The sequence below is a fragment of the Calliopsis andreniformis genome, unplaced genomic scaffold (assembly GCF_051401765.1).
Source record: "Calliopsis andreniformis isolate RMS-2024a unplaced genomic scaffold, iyCalAndr_principal scaffold0014, whole genome shotgun sequence".
Classification (NCBI taxonomy): domain Eukaryota; kingdom Metazoa; phylum Arthropoda; class Insecta; order Hymenoptera; family Andrenidae; genus Calliopsis; species Calliopsis andreniformis.
Window position 1 is genome coordinate 2,968,280 of NW_027480427.1, and position 14,108 is coordinate 2,982,387.

The window sequence follows — 14,108 nt, forward strand, 5'->3', positions numbered from 1 at the left end:
CTTCTAAGGCCCTAACTATTCCATCTGGTGGAACGACGGCCTAGGGTGAAGCCTAGGTTGCCCGGAACGTGGAAATGACCAGTACTTTCACACTGGTTGCAGTTATTCGTTTTATACAATGGAAAAACTGTTCTATTTATTTTGCATTTTATGCTTCGGGCGTTGACTTCTAAGGCCCTAGCTATTCCATCTGGTGGAGCAACACCTTAGCCTGAAGTCGAGGTTGACCGGAACGTAGAAATGTCCATTACTTCCACACTGTTTGGAAATATACATTATATACGATGGAAAAGCTGTTGTACTTAATTTGTAATTTATGCTCCGGGCGTTACTTCTAAGGCCCTAACTATTCGATTTGGTGGAGCAACGCCCTACAGTGTAGCCTAGATTGCCTGGAACGTAGAACATACCATTACCTTCACACTGGTTGCAATTATTCCTGTTATACGATGGAAAAACTGTTGCACCGTTATTGTATTTTATGCTTCTGGCGTTGACTTCATAGGCCATAACTATTCGATCTGGTGGAGCAACGTCCTAGAGTGAAGCCTAGGTTGACCGGATCGTAGAAATGACCACAACTTTCACACTGGTTACCATTATTCGTTTTATACGATGGAAAAGCTTTTGAATTTATATTGTATTTTATGCTTCTGGCGTTGACTTCTTAGGCCCTAACTATTCGATCTGGTGGAACATCGCCCTAGGGTGAAGCCTAGTTTGCGCGGAACGTAGAAATGACCAGTACTTTCACACTGGTTGCAGTTATTCGTTTTATACGATGGAAAAACTGTTCTATTTATTTTGCATTTTATGCTTCGGGCGTTGACTTCTAAGGCCCTAACTATTTGACCTGGTGGAGCAACGCCCTAGAGTGAAGCCTAGGTTGCCCGGAACGTAGAAATGACCATAACTTTCACACTGGTTGCTATTATTCGTTCTACACGATGGAAAAACTGTTATATTTATATTGTACCTTATGCTTCTCGCGTTGACTTCTTAGGCCCTAACAATTCGATCTGGTGGAACAACGCCCTAGACTGAAGCCTAGGTTGCCTGGAACGTACAAATGACCATCACTTTCACACGGGTTGGAATTATTCCTGTTATAGTACGGAAAGACTGTTGTATTTTTATTGTATTTTATGCTTCAGGCGTTGACTTCTGAGGCCGTTGCCATACGATGTAGTGGAAGAACGCCATAGAGTGAAGCCTAGGTTGCCCGGAACGTAGAAATGACCATAACTTTCATACTGGTTGCAATTATTCGTTTTATACGATGGAAAAACTGTTGTATTTATTTCGTATCTTATGCTTCTGGCGTCGTCTTCTTAGGCCCTAACAATTCGATCTGGTGGAACAACGCCCTAGAGTGAAGCCTAGGTTGCCTGGAACGTACAAATGACCATCACTTTCACACGGGTTTCAATTATTCCTGTTATAGGATGGAAAGACTGTTGTATTTTTATTGTATTTTATGCTTCAGGCGTTGACTTCTGAGGCCGTAGCTATTTGATGTGGTGGAAGAACGCCATAGAGTGAAGCCTAGGTTGCCCGGAAAGTAGAAATGACGTTATCTTTCATACTGGTTGCCATTATTCGTTTTATACGATGGAAAAACTGTTGTATTTATATTGTATTTTATGCTTCTGGCGTTGACTTCTAAGGCACTAACTATTCGATCTGGTGGAGCAACGCCCTAGAGTGAAGCCTAAGTTGCCCGGAACGTAGCAATTACCATCACCTCCAAACTGGTTGCAAATATTCCTGTTATATGATGGAAAAACTGTTGCATTTTTATTGCATTTTATGCTTCGGGCATTGACTTCTAAGGCCCTAACTATTCAATCTGTTGGAGCAACGGCCTAGGGTGAAGCCTAGGTTGCTCGAAAAGCAGAAATGACCTTAAGTTTCATACTGGTTGCAATTATTCGTTTTATACAATGGAAAAACTGTTCTATTTATTTTGTATTTTATGCTTCGGGCGTTGACTTCTAAGGCCCTAACTGTTTGATCTGGTGGAGCAACGCCCTAGGCGTGAAGCCTAGGTTGCCCGGAACGTAGAAGTGACCATAACTTTCACACTGGTTGCTATTATTCGTTCTATATGATGGAAAAACTGTTACATTTATATTGTATCTTATGCTTCTGGCGTTGACTTCTTAGGCCCTAACAATTCGATCTGGTGGAACAACGCCCTAGAGTGATGACTAGGTTGCCTGTAGCGTACAAATGACCATCACATTCACAAGGGTTGCAATTATTCCTGTTATATGATGTAAAGACTGTTGTATTTTTATTGTATTTTATGCTTCAGGCGTTGTCTTCTGAGGCCGCAGCTATTCGATGTGGTGGAGGAACGCCATAGAATGAAGCCTAGATTGCCCGGAACGAAGAAATGACCATAACTTTCATACTGGTTGCAATTATTCGTTTTATATGATGGAAGAACTGTTGTATTTATATTGTATTTTATGCTGCTGGCGTTCACTTCTTAGGCCCTAACTATTCGATCTGTTGGAACAACGCCCTGGGGTGAAGCCTAGGTTGTCGGAACGTAGAATTGGCCATCACTTTCAAACTGGTTGCAATTATTCCTGTTATATGATGGAAACACTGTTGTATTTTTATTGCATTTTATGCTTCGGGCGTTGACTTCTAAGGCCCTAACTATTCAATCTGTTGGAGCAACGGCCTAGGGTGAAGCCTAGGTTGCTCGGAAAGTAGAAATGACCATAGGTTTCATACTGGTTGCAATTATTCGTTTTATGCAATGGAAAAACTGTTATATTTATATTGCATTTTATGCTTCTGGCGTTGACTTCTAATGCCCTAGCTATTCGATCTAGTGGGGCAACGACCTAGAGTGAAGCCTAGGTTGCCCGGAACGTAGAAATGACCATAACTTTCACACTGGTTGCAATTATTCTTTTTATACAATGGAAAAGCTTTTGTATTTATATCGTATTTTATGCTTCTGGCGTTGACTTCTTAGGCCGCAACTGTTCGATCTGGTGGAGCAACGCCCTGGAGTGAAGCCTAGGTTGCGTGGAACGTGGAATTGGCCATCACTTTCAAACTGGTTGCAATTATTCCTGTTATATGATGGAAACACTGTTGTATTTTTATTGCATTTTATGCTTCGGGCGTTGACTTCTAAGGCCCTAACTATTCAATCTGTTGGAGCAACGGCCTAGGGTGAAGCCTAGGTTGCCCGGAAAGTAGAAATGACCATAAGTTTCATACTGGTTGCAATTATTCGTTTTATGCAATGGAAAAACTGTTGTATTTATATTGTATTTTATGCTTCTGGCGTTGACTTCTAAGGCTCTAGCTATTCGATCTAGTGGAGCAACGACCTAGAGTGAAGCCTAGGTTGCCCGGAAAGGAGAAATGACCATCACTTTCAAACTGGTTGCAATTAATCCTGTTATGCGATGGAAAAACTGTTGTATTTTTATTGCATTTTATGCTTCTGGCGTTCACTTCTTAGGCCCTAACTATTCGATCTGGTGGAACAACGCCCTATGGTGAAGCCTAGGTTGCCCGGAACGTAGAAATGACAATCGCTTTCAAACTGGTTGCAATTAATCCTTTTATACGATGGAAAAACTGTTCTATTTATTTAGTATTTTATGCTTCGGGCGTTGACTTCTAAGGTCCTACCTGTTTGATCTGGTGGAGCAACGCCCTAGAGTGAAGCCCAGGTTGCCCGGAACGTAGAAATGACCATAACTTTCACACTGGTTGCTATTACTCGTTTTATACGATGGAAATGCTGTTGTATTTATACCGTATTTTATGCTTCTGGCGTTGACTTCTTATGCCCTAACCATTCCATCTGGTGGAACAACGCCCTAGGGTGAAGCCTAAGTTGCCCGGAACGGAGAAATGACCATCACTTTCAAACTGGTTGCAATTAATCCTTTTATACGATGGAAAAAGTGTTCTATTTATTTCGTATTTTATACTTCGGGCGTTGACTTCTAAGGCCCTAACTATTCCATCTGGTGGAACAACGACCTAGGGTGAAGCCTAGGCTTCCCGGAACGTAGAAATGACCATAACTTTCACGCCGGTAGGAATTATACGTTTTATACAATGGAAAAACTGTTCTATTTATTTTGTATTTTATGCTTCGGGCGTTGACTTCTAAGGCAATAGCTATTTGATCTGGTGGAGCAACGCCCTAGAGTAAAGCCTAGGTTGCCCGGAACGTAGAAGTGACCATCACTTTCAAACTGGTTGCAATTAATCCTTTTATACGATGGAAAAACTGTTCTATTTATTTAGTATTTTATGCTTCGGGCGTTGACTTCTAAGGTCCTACCTGTTTGATCTGGTGGAGCAACGCCCTAGAGTGAAGCCTAGGTTGCCCGGAACGTAGAAATGACCATAACTTTCACACTGGTTGCTATTACTCGTTTTATACGATGGAAATGCTGTTGTATTTATACCGTATTTTATGCTTCTGGCGTTGACTTCTTATGCCCTAACCATTCCATCTGGTGGAACAACGCCCTAGGGTGAAGCCTAGGTTGTCCGGAACGTAGAAATGACGTTAACTTTCGTACTGGTTGCAATTACTCGTTTTATACGATTGAAAAACTGTTGTATTTATATTGCATTTTATGCTTCCGGCGTTGACTTCTAAGGCCCTAACTATTCAATCTGTTGGAGCAACGCCCTAGGGTGAAGCCTAGGTTTCCCGGAACGTAGAAATGACGTTATCTTTCATACTGGTTACAATTATTCGTTTTATACGATGGAAGAACTGTTGTATATATATTGTATTTTATGCTTCTGGCGTTGACTTCTAAGGCACTAACTATTCGATCTGGTGGAGCAACGCCCTAGAGTGAAGCCTAAGTTGCCCGGAACGTAGCAATTACCATCACTTTCAAACTGGCTGCAAATATTCCTGTTATATGATGGAAAAACTATTGTATTTTTATTGCATTTTATGCTTCGGGCATTGACTTCTAAGGCCCTAACTATTCCATCTGGTGGAACAACGCCCTAGGGTGAAGCCTAGGTTGCCCGGAACGTAGAAATGGAAATAACTTTCACACCGGTAGCAATTAGTCGTTTTATACGATGGAAAAACAGTTCTATTTATTTTGTATTTTATGATTCGGCCGTTGACTTCTAAGGCACTAACTATTCGATCTGTTGGAGCAACGCCCTAGGGTGAAGACTAGGTTGCCCGGAACGTAGAAATGACCATAACTTTCACACCGGTTGCTATTATTCGTTTTATACGATGGAAAAACTGTTATATATATATTGTATTTTATGCTTCTGGCGCTGACTTCTTAGGCCCTAACTATTCGCTCTGGTGGAACAACGCCGTAGAGTGAAGCCTAGGTTGCCCGGAACGTAGAGATGCCCATAACTTTCACACAGGTTGCTATTATTCGTTTTATACGATGGAAAAGCTGTTGTATTTATACCGTATTTTATGCTTCTGGCGTTGACTTCTTATGCCCTAACTATTCCATCTGGTGGAACAGCGCCCTAGGGTGAAGCCTAGGTTGCCCGGAACGTAGAAATGACCATCACTTTCAAACTGGTTGCAATTAATCCTTTTATACGATGGAAAAACTGTTGCATTTTTATTGCATTTTATGGTTCCGGCGTTGACTTCTAAGGCCTTAACTATTCAATCTGTTGGAGCGACGCCCTAGGGTGAAGCCTAGGTTGCTCGGAACGTAGAATGGACGTTAACTTTCATACTGGTTGCAATTACTCGTTTTATACGATTGAAAAACTGTTGTATTTATATTGTATTTTATGCTTCTGGCGTTGACTTCTTATGCCCTAACTATTCCATCTGGTGGAACAACGCCCTATGGTGAAGCCTAGGTTGCCCGGAACGTAGAAATGACCATAACTTTCACACCGGTAGCAATTATTCGTTTTATACGATGGAAATACTGTTGTGTTTATATTGTATTTTATGCTTCTGGCGTTGACTTCTGTGGCCGTAGCTATTCGATGTGGTGGAAGAACGCCATAGAGTGAAGCCTGGGTTGCCCGGAACGTAGAAATGACCATAACTTTCATACTGGTTGCAATTATTCGTTTTATATGATGGAAGAACTGTTGTATTTATATTGCATTTTATGCTGCTGGCGTTCACTTCTTAGGCCCTAACTATTCGATCTGGTGAAACAACGACCTGGGGTGAAGCCTAGCTTGCCCGGAACGTAGAAATGACCATAACTTTCACACTGGTTGCAATTATTCGTTTTATACGATGGAAAAGCTGTTGTATTTATATAGTTCTTTATGCTTCTGGCGTTGACTCCATAGGCCGTAACTTTTCGATCTGGTGGAGCAACGCCCTGGAGTGAAGCCTAGGTTGCACGGAACGTAGAATTGGCCATCACTTTCAAACTGGTTGCAATTATTCCTGTTATATGATGGAAACACTGTTGTATTTTTATTGCATTTTATGCTTCGGGCGTTGACTTCTAAGGCCCTAACTATTCGATCTGGTGGAGCACCGCCCTAGAGTGAAGCCTAGGTTGCCCGGAACGTAGAAATGACCGTCACTTTCAAACTGGTTGCAATTAATCCTTTTATACGATGGAAAAACTGTTGTATTTTTATTGCATTTTATGCTTCGGGCATTAACTTATAAGGCCCTAACTATTCAATCTGTAAGAGCAACGCCCTAAGGTGTAGCCTAGGTTGCCCGTAAAGTAGAAATGACCCTAGCTTTCATACTGGTTGCAATTATTCGTTTTGTAGAATGGAAAAACTGTTGTATTTATATTGTATTTTGTGCTTCTGGCGTTCACTTCTTAGGCTCTAACTATTCGATCTGGTGGAGTAACGCCCTATGGCGAAGCCTAGGTTGCCTGGAACGTCCAAATGACCATCACTTTCACACGGGTTGCAATTATTCCTGTTAGAGGACGGAAAGACTGTTGTATTTTTATTGTATTTTATGCTTCAGGCGTTGACTTCTGAGGCCGTTGCTATTCGATGTAGTGGAAGAACGCCATAGAGTGAAGCCTAGGTTGCCCGGAACGTAGAAATGACCATAACTTTCACACTGGTTGCTATTATTCGTTTTATACGTTGGAAAAACTGTTGTATTTATATTGTATTTTATGCTTCTGGCGTTGACTTCTGAGGCACTAACTATTCAATCTGTTGAAGCAACGCCCTAGGGTGAAGTCTAGGTTGCCCGGAAAGTAGACATGACCATAACTTTCACACTGGATGCTATTATTCGTTCTATAGGATGGAAAAACTGTTATATTTATATTGTATCTTATGCTTCTGGCGTTGACTTCTTAGGCCCTAACAATTCGATCTGGTGGAACAACGCCCTAGAGTGAAGCCTAGGTTGCCTGGAACGTACAAATGACCTTCACTTCCACACGGGTTGCAATTATTACTGTTATAGGATGGAAAGACTGTTGTATTTTTATTGTACTTTATGCTTCAGGCGTTGACTTCTGAGGCCGTAGCTATTCGATGTGGTGGATCAACGCTGTAGAGTGTAGCCTAGGTTGCTCGGAATGTAGAAATGACCATAACATTCACACTGGTTGAAATTTTTCGTTTTATACGATGGAAAAACTGTTATATTTATATTGTATTTTATGCTTCTGGCGTTGACTTCTAAGGCACTAACTATTCGATCTGGTGGAGCAACGCCCTAGAGTAAAGCCTAGGTTGCCCGGAACGTAGAAGTGACCATCACTTTCAAACTGGTTGCAATTATTCCTGTTATATGATGGAAACACTGTTGTATTTTTATTGCATTTTATGCTTCGGGCGTTGACTTCTAAGGCCCTAACTATTCAATCTGTTGGAGCAACGGCCTAGGGTGAAGCCTAGGTTGCTCGGAAAGTAGAAATGACCATAAGTTTCGTACTGGTTGCAATTATTCGTTTTATGCAATGGAAAAACTGTTGTATTTTTATTGTATTTTATGCTTCTGGCGTTGACTTCTAATGCCCTAGCTATTCGATCTAGTGGAGCAACGACCTAGAGTGAAGCCTAGGTTGCCCGGAAAGGAGAAATGACCATCACTTTCAAACTGGTTGCAATTAATCCTGTTATGCGATGGAAAAACTGTTGTATTTTTATTGCATTTTATGCTTCTGGCGTTCACTTCTTAGGCCCCAACTATTCGATCTGGTGGAACAACGGCCTAGGGTGAAGCCTAGGTTGCCCGGAACGTAGAAATGACCATAACTTTCACACTGGTTGCAATTATTCTTTTTATACGATGGAAAAGCTTTTGTATTTATATCGTATTTTATGCTTCTGGCGTTGACTTCTTAGGCCGCAACTATTCGATCTGGTGGAGCAACGCCCTGGAGTGAAGCCTAGGTTGCGCGGAACGTGGAATTGGCCTTCACTTTCAAACTGGTTGCAATTATTCGTTTTACATGATGGAAGAACTGTTGTATTTATATTGTATTTTATGCTGCTGGTGTTCACTTCTTAGGTCCTAGCTATTCGATCTGGTGGAACAACGACCTGGGGTGAAGCCAAGGTTGCCCGGAACGTAGAAATGACCATAACTTTTACACTGGTTGCTATTATTCGTTTTATACAATGGAAAAACTGTTATATTTATATTGTATTTTATGCTTCTGGCGTTGCCTTCTTAGGCCCTAACTGTTCGATCTGGTGGAACAACGCCCTAGAGTGAGGCCTAGGTTACCGGCAACGTAGAAATGACCAGTACTTTCACACTGTTTGCAGTTATTCCTGCTATACGATGGAAAAACTGTTGCATCTTTATTGAATTTTATGCTTCTGGAGTTGACTTCTAAGGCCCTAACTATTCTATCTGGTGGATCAACGCCCTAGAGTGAAGCCTAGGTTGCTAGGAATGTAGAAATGACCATAACATTCACATTGGTTGAAATTATTCGTTTTATACGATGGAAAAACTGTTATATTTATATTGTATTTTACGCTTCTGGCGTTCACTTCTAAGGTCCTAACTATTCAATCTGTTGGAGCAACGCCCTAGGGTGAAGCCTAGGTTGCGCGGAAAGTAGAAATGACAATAACTTTCACACTGGGTGCAATTATTCGTTTTATACGATGGAAAAGCTGTTGCATCTTTATTGTATTTTATGCTTCTGTCGTTGACGTCTAAGGCCGTAGCTATTAGATGTGGTGGAGCAACGCACTAGAGTGACGCCTAGGTTGCCCGGAACGTAGAAATGACCATCACTTTCACACGGGTTGCAATTATTCCTGTTATAGGATGGAAAGACTGTTGTATTTTTATTGTATTTTATGCTTCAGGCGTTGACTTCTGAGGCCGTAGCTATTCGATGTGGTGGAAGAACGCCATAGAGTGAAGCCTGGGTTGCCCGGAACGTAGAAATGACCATAACTTTCATACTGGTTGCAATTATTCGTTTTATATGATGGAAGAACTGTTGTATTTATATTGCATTTTATGCTGCTGGCGTTCACTTCTTAGGCCCTAACTATTCGATCTGGTGAAACAACGACCTGGGGTGAAGCCTAGCTTGCCCGGAACGTAGAAATGACCATAACTTTCACACTGGTTGCAATTATTCGTTTTATACGATGGAAAAGCTGTTGTATTTATATAGTACTTTATGCTTCTGGCGTTGACTCCATAGGCCGTAACTTTTCGATCTGGTGGAGCAACGCCCTGGAGTGAAGCCTAGGTTGCACGGAACGTAGAATTGGCCATCACTTTCAAACTGGTTGCAATTATTCCTGTTATATGATGGAAACACTGTTGTATTTTTATTGCATTTTATGCTTCGGGCGTTGACTTCTAAGGCCCTAACTATTCGATCTGGTGGAGCACCGCCCTAGAGTGAAGCCTAGGTTGCCCGGAACGTAGAAATGACCATCACTTTCAAACTGGTTGCAATTATTCCTGTTATATGATGGAAAAACTGTTGCATTTTATTGCATTTTATGTTTCGGGCATTGACTTCTAAGGTCCTAACCATTCAATCTGTTGGAGCAACGCTCTAGGGTGAAGCCTAGGTTGCGCGGAAAGTAGAAATGACAATAACTTTCACACTGGGTGCAATTATTCGTTTTATACGATGGAAAAGCTGTTGCATCTTTATTGTATTTTATGCTTCTGTCGTTGACGTCTAAGGCCGTAGCTATTAGATGTGGTGGAGCAACGCACTAGAGTGACGCCTAGGTTGCCCGGAACGTGGAATGACCATTACTTTCGCAATGTTTGCAATTATTCATTTTATACGAGTGAAAAGCTGTTGTACTTATATTGTATTTTATGCTTCTGGCGTTGACTTCTAAGGCCCTAACTATTCGACATGGTGGAGCAACGCCCTAGAGTGAAGCCTAGGTTGCCCGGAACGTAGAAATGACCGTCACTTTCAAACTGGTTGCAATTAATCCTTTTATACGATGGAAAAACTGTTGTATTTTTATTGCATTTTATGCTTCGGGCATTAACTTATAAGGCCCTAACTATTCAATCTGTAAGAGCAACGCCCTAAGGTGTAGCCTAGGTTGCCCGTAAAGTAGAAATGACCCTAGCTTTCATACTGGTTGCAATTATTCGTTTTGTAGAATGGAAAAACTGTTGTATTTATATTGTATTTTGTGCTTCTGGCGTTCACTTCTTAGGCTCTAACTATTCGATCTGGTGGAGTAACGCCCTATGGCGAAGCCTAGGTTGCCTGGAACGTCCAAATGACCATCACTTTCACACGGGTTGCAATTATTCCTGTTAGAGGACGGAAAGACTGTTGTATTTTTATTGTATTTTATGCTTCAGGCGTTGACTTCTGAGGCCGTTGCTATTCGATGTAGTGGAAGAACGCCATAGAGTGAAGCCTAGGTTGCCCGGAACGTAGAAATGACCATAACTTTCACACTGGTTGCTATTATTCGTTTTATACGTTGGAAAAACTGTTGTATTTATATTGTATTTTATGCTTCTGGCGTTGACTTCTGAGGCACTAACTATTCAATCTGTTGAAGCAACGCCCTAGGGTGAAGTCTAGGTTGCCCGGAAAGTAGACATGACCATAACTTTCACACTGGATGCTATTATTCGTTCTATAGGATGGAAAAACTGTTATATTTATATTGTATCTTATGCTTCTGGCGTTGACTTCTTAGGCCCTAACAATTCGATCTGGTGGAACAACGCCCTAGAGTGAAGCCTAGGTTGCCTGGAACGTACAAATGACCTTCACTTCCACACGGGTTGCAATTATTCCTGTTATAGGATGGAAAGACTGTTGTATTTTTATTGTACTTTATGCTTCAGGCGTTGACTTCTGAGGCCGTAGCTATTCGATGTGGTGGATCAACGCTGTAGAGTGTAGCCTAGGTTGCTCGGAATGTAGAAATGACCATAACATTCACACTGGTTGAAATTTTTCGTTTTATACGATGGAAAAACTGTTATATTTATATTGTATTTTATGCTTCTGGCGTTGACTTCTAAGGCACTAACTATTCGATCTGGTGGAGCAACGCCCTAGAGTAAAGCCTAGGTTGCCCGGAACGTAGAAGTGACCATCACTTTCAAACTGGTTGCAATTATTCCTGTTATATGATGGAAACACTGTTGTATTTTTATTGCATTTTATGCTTCGGGCGTTGACTTCTAAGGCCCTAACTATTCAATCTGTTGGAGCAACGTCCTAGGGTGAAGCCTAGGTTGCTCGGAAAGTAGAAATGACCATAAGTTTCGTACTGGTTGCAATTATTCGTTTTATGCAATGGAAAAACTGTTGTATTTTTATTGTATTTTATGCTTCTGGCGTTGACTTCTAATGCCCTAGCTATTCGATCTAGTGGAGCAACGACCTAGAGTGAAGCCTAGGTTGCCCGGAAAGGAGAAATGACCATCACTTTCAAACTGGTTGCAATTAATCCTGTTATGCGATGGAAAAACTGTTGTATTTTTATTGCATTTTATGCTTCTGGCGTTCACTTCTTAGGCCCCAACTATTCGATCTGGTGGAACAACGGCCTAGGGTGAAGCCTAGGTTGCCCGGAACGTAGAAATGACCATAACTTTCACACTGGTTGCAATTATTCTTTTTATACGATGGAAAAGCTTTTGTATTTATATCGTATTTTATGCTTCTGGCGTTGACTTCTTAGGCCGCAACTATTCGATCTGGTGGAGCAACGCCCTGGAGTGAAGCCTAGGTTGCGCGGAACGTGGAATTGGCCTTCACTTTCAAACTGGTTGCAATTATTCGTTTTACATGATGGAAGAACTGTTGTATTTATATTGTATTTTATGCTGCTGGTGTTCACTTCTTAGGTCCTAGCTATTCGATCTGGTGGAACAACGACCTGGGGTGAAGCCAAGGTTGCCCGGAACGTAGAAATGACCATAACTTTTACACTGGTTGCTATTATTCGTTTTATACAATGGAAAAACTGTTATATTTATATTGTATTTTATGCTTCTGGCGTTGCCTTCTTAGGCCCTAACTGTTCGATCTGGTGGAACAACGCCCTAGAGTGAGGCCTAGGTTACCGGCAACGTAGAAATGACCAGTACTTTCACACTGTTTGCAGTTATTCCTGCTATACGATGGAAAAACTGTTGCATCTTTATTGAATTTTATGCTTCTGGAGTTGACTTCTAAGGCCCTAACTATTCTATCTGGTGGATCAACGCCCTAGAGTGAAGCCTAGGTTGCTAGGAATGTAGAAATGACCATAACATTCACATTGGTTGAAATTATTCGTTTTATACGATGGAAAAACTGTTATATTTATATTGTATTTTACGCTTCTGGCGTTGACTTCTAAGGTCCTAACTATTCAATCTGTTGGAGCAACGCCCTAGGGTGAAGCCTAGGTTGCGCGGAAAGTAGAAATGACAATAACTTTCACACTGGGTGCAATTATTCGTTTTATACGATGGAAAAGCTGTTGCATCTTTATTGTATTTTATGCTTCTGTCGTTGACGTCTAAGGCCGTAGCTATTAGATGTGGTGGAGCAACGCACTAGAGTGACGCCTAGGTTGCCCGGAACGTAGAAATGACCATCACTTTCACACGGGTTGCAATTATTCCTGTTATAGGATGGAAAGACTGTTGTATTTTTATTGTATTTTATGCTTCAGGCGTTGACTTCTGAGGCCGTAGCTATTCGATGTGGTGGAAGAACGCCATAGAGTGAAAGCCTATGTTGCCCGGAACGTAGAAATAACCATAACTTTCATACTGGTTGCAATTATTCGTTTAATTTGATGGAAGAACTGTTGTACTTATATTGTATTTTATGCTGCTGGCGTTCACTTCTTAGGCCCTAACTGTTCGATCTGGTGGAACAACGACCTGGGGTGAAGCCTAGGTTGCCCGGAACCTAGAAATGACCATAGCATTCATACTGGTTGCAATTATTCGTTTTGTATGATGGAAAAACTGTTGTATTTATATTGTATTTTATGCATCTGGTGTTCACTTCTTAGGCCCTAACTATTCGATCTGGTGGAACAACGCCCTATGGTGAAGCCTAGGTTGAGCGGAACGTAGAAATGACCATAACTTTCACACCGGTAGCAATTATTCGTTTTACACGATGGAAAAACTGTTCTATTTATTTTGTATTTTATGCATCGGGCGTTGACTTCTAAGGCCCTAACTATTCAATCTGTTGGAGCAACGCCCTAGGGTGAAGCCTAGGTTGCCCGGAAAGTAGAAATGACGATAACTTTCACACTGGTTGCTATTATTCGTTGTATACGATGGAAAAACTGTTATATTTATATAGTATTTTATGCTTCGGGCGTTGACTTCTAAGGCCCTAGCTGTTTGATCTGGTGGAGCAACGCCCTAGAGTGAAGCCTAGGTTGCCCGGAGCGTAGAAATGTCTATAACTTTCACACTGGTTGCTTTTATTCGTTTTATACAATGGAAAAACTGTTCTATTTATTTTGTATTTTATGCTTCGAGCGTTGACTTCTAAGGCCCTAACTGTTTGATCTGGTGGAGCAACGCCCTAGAGTGAAGCCTAGGTTGCCCGGAACGTAGAAGTGACCATCACTTTCACACGGGTTGCAATTATTCCTGTTATAGGACGGAAAGACTGTTGTATTTTTATTGTATGTTATGCTTCAGGCGTTGA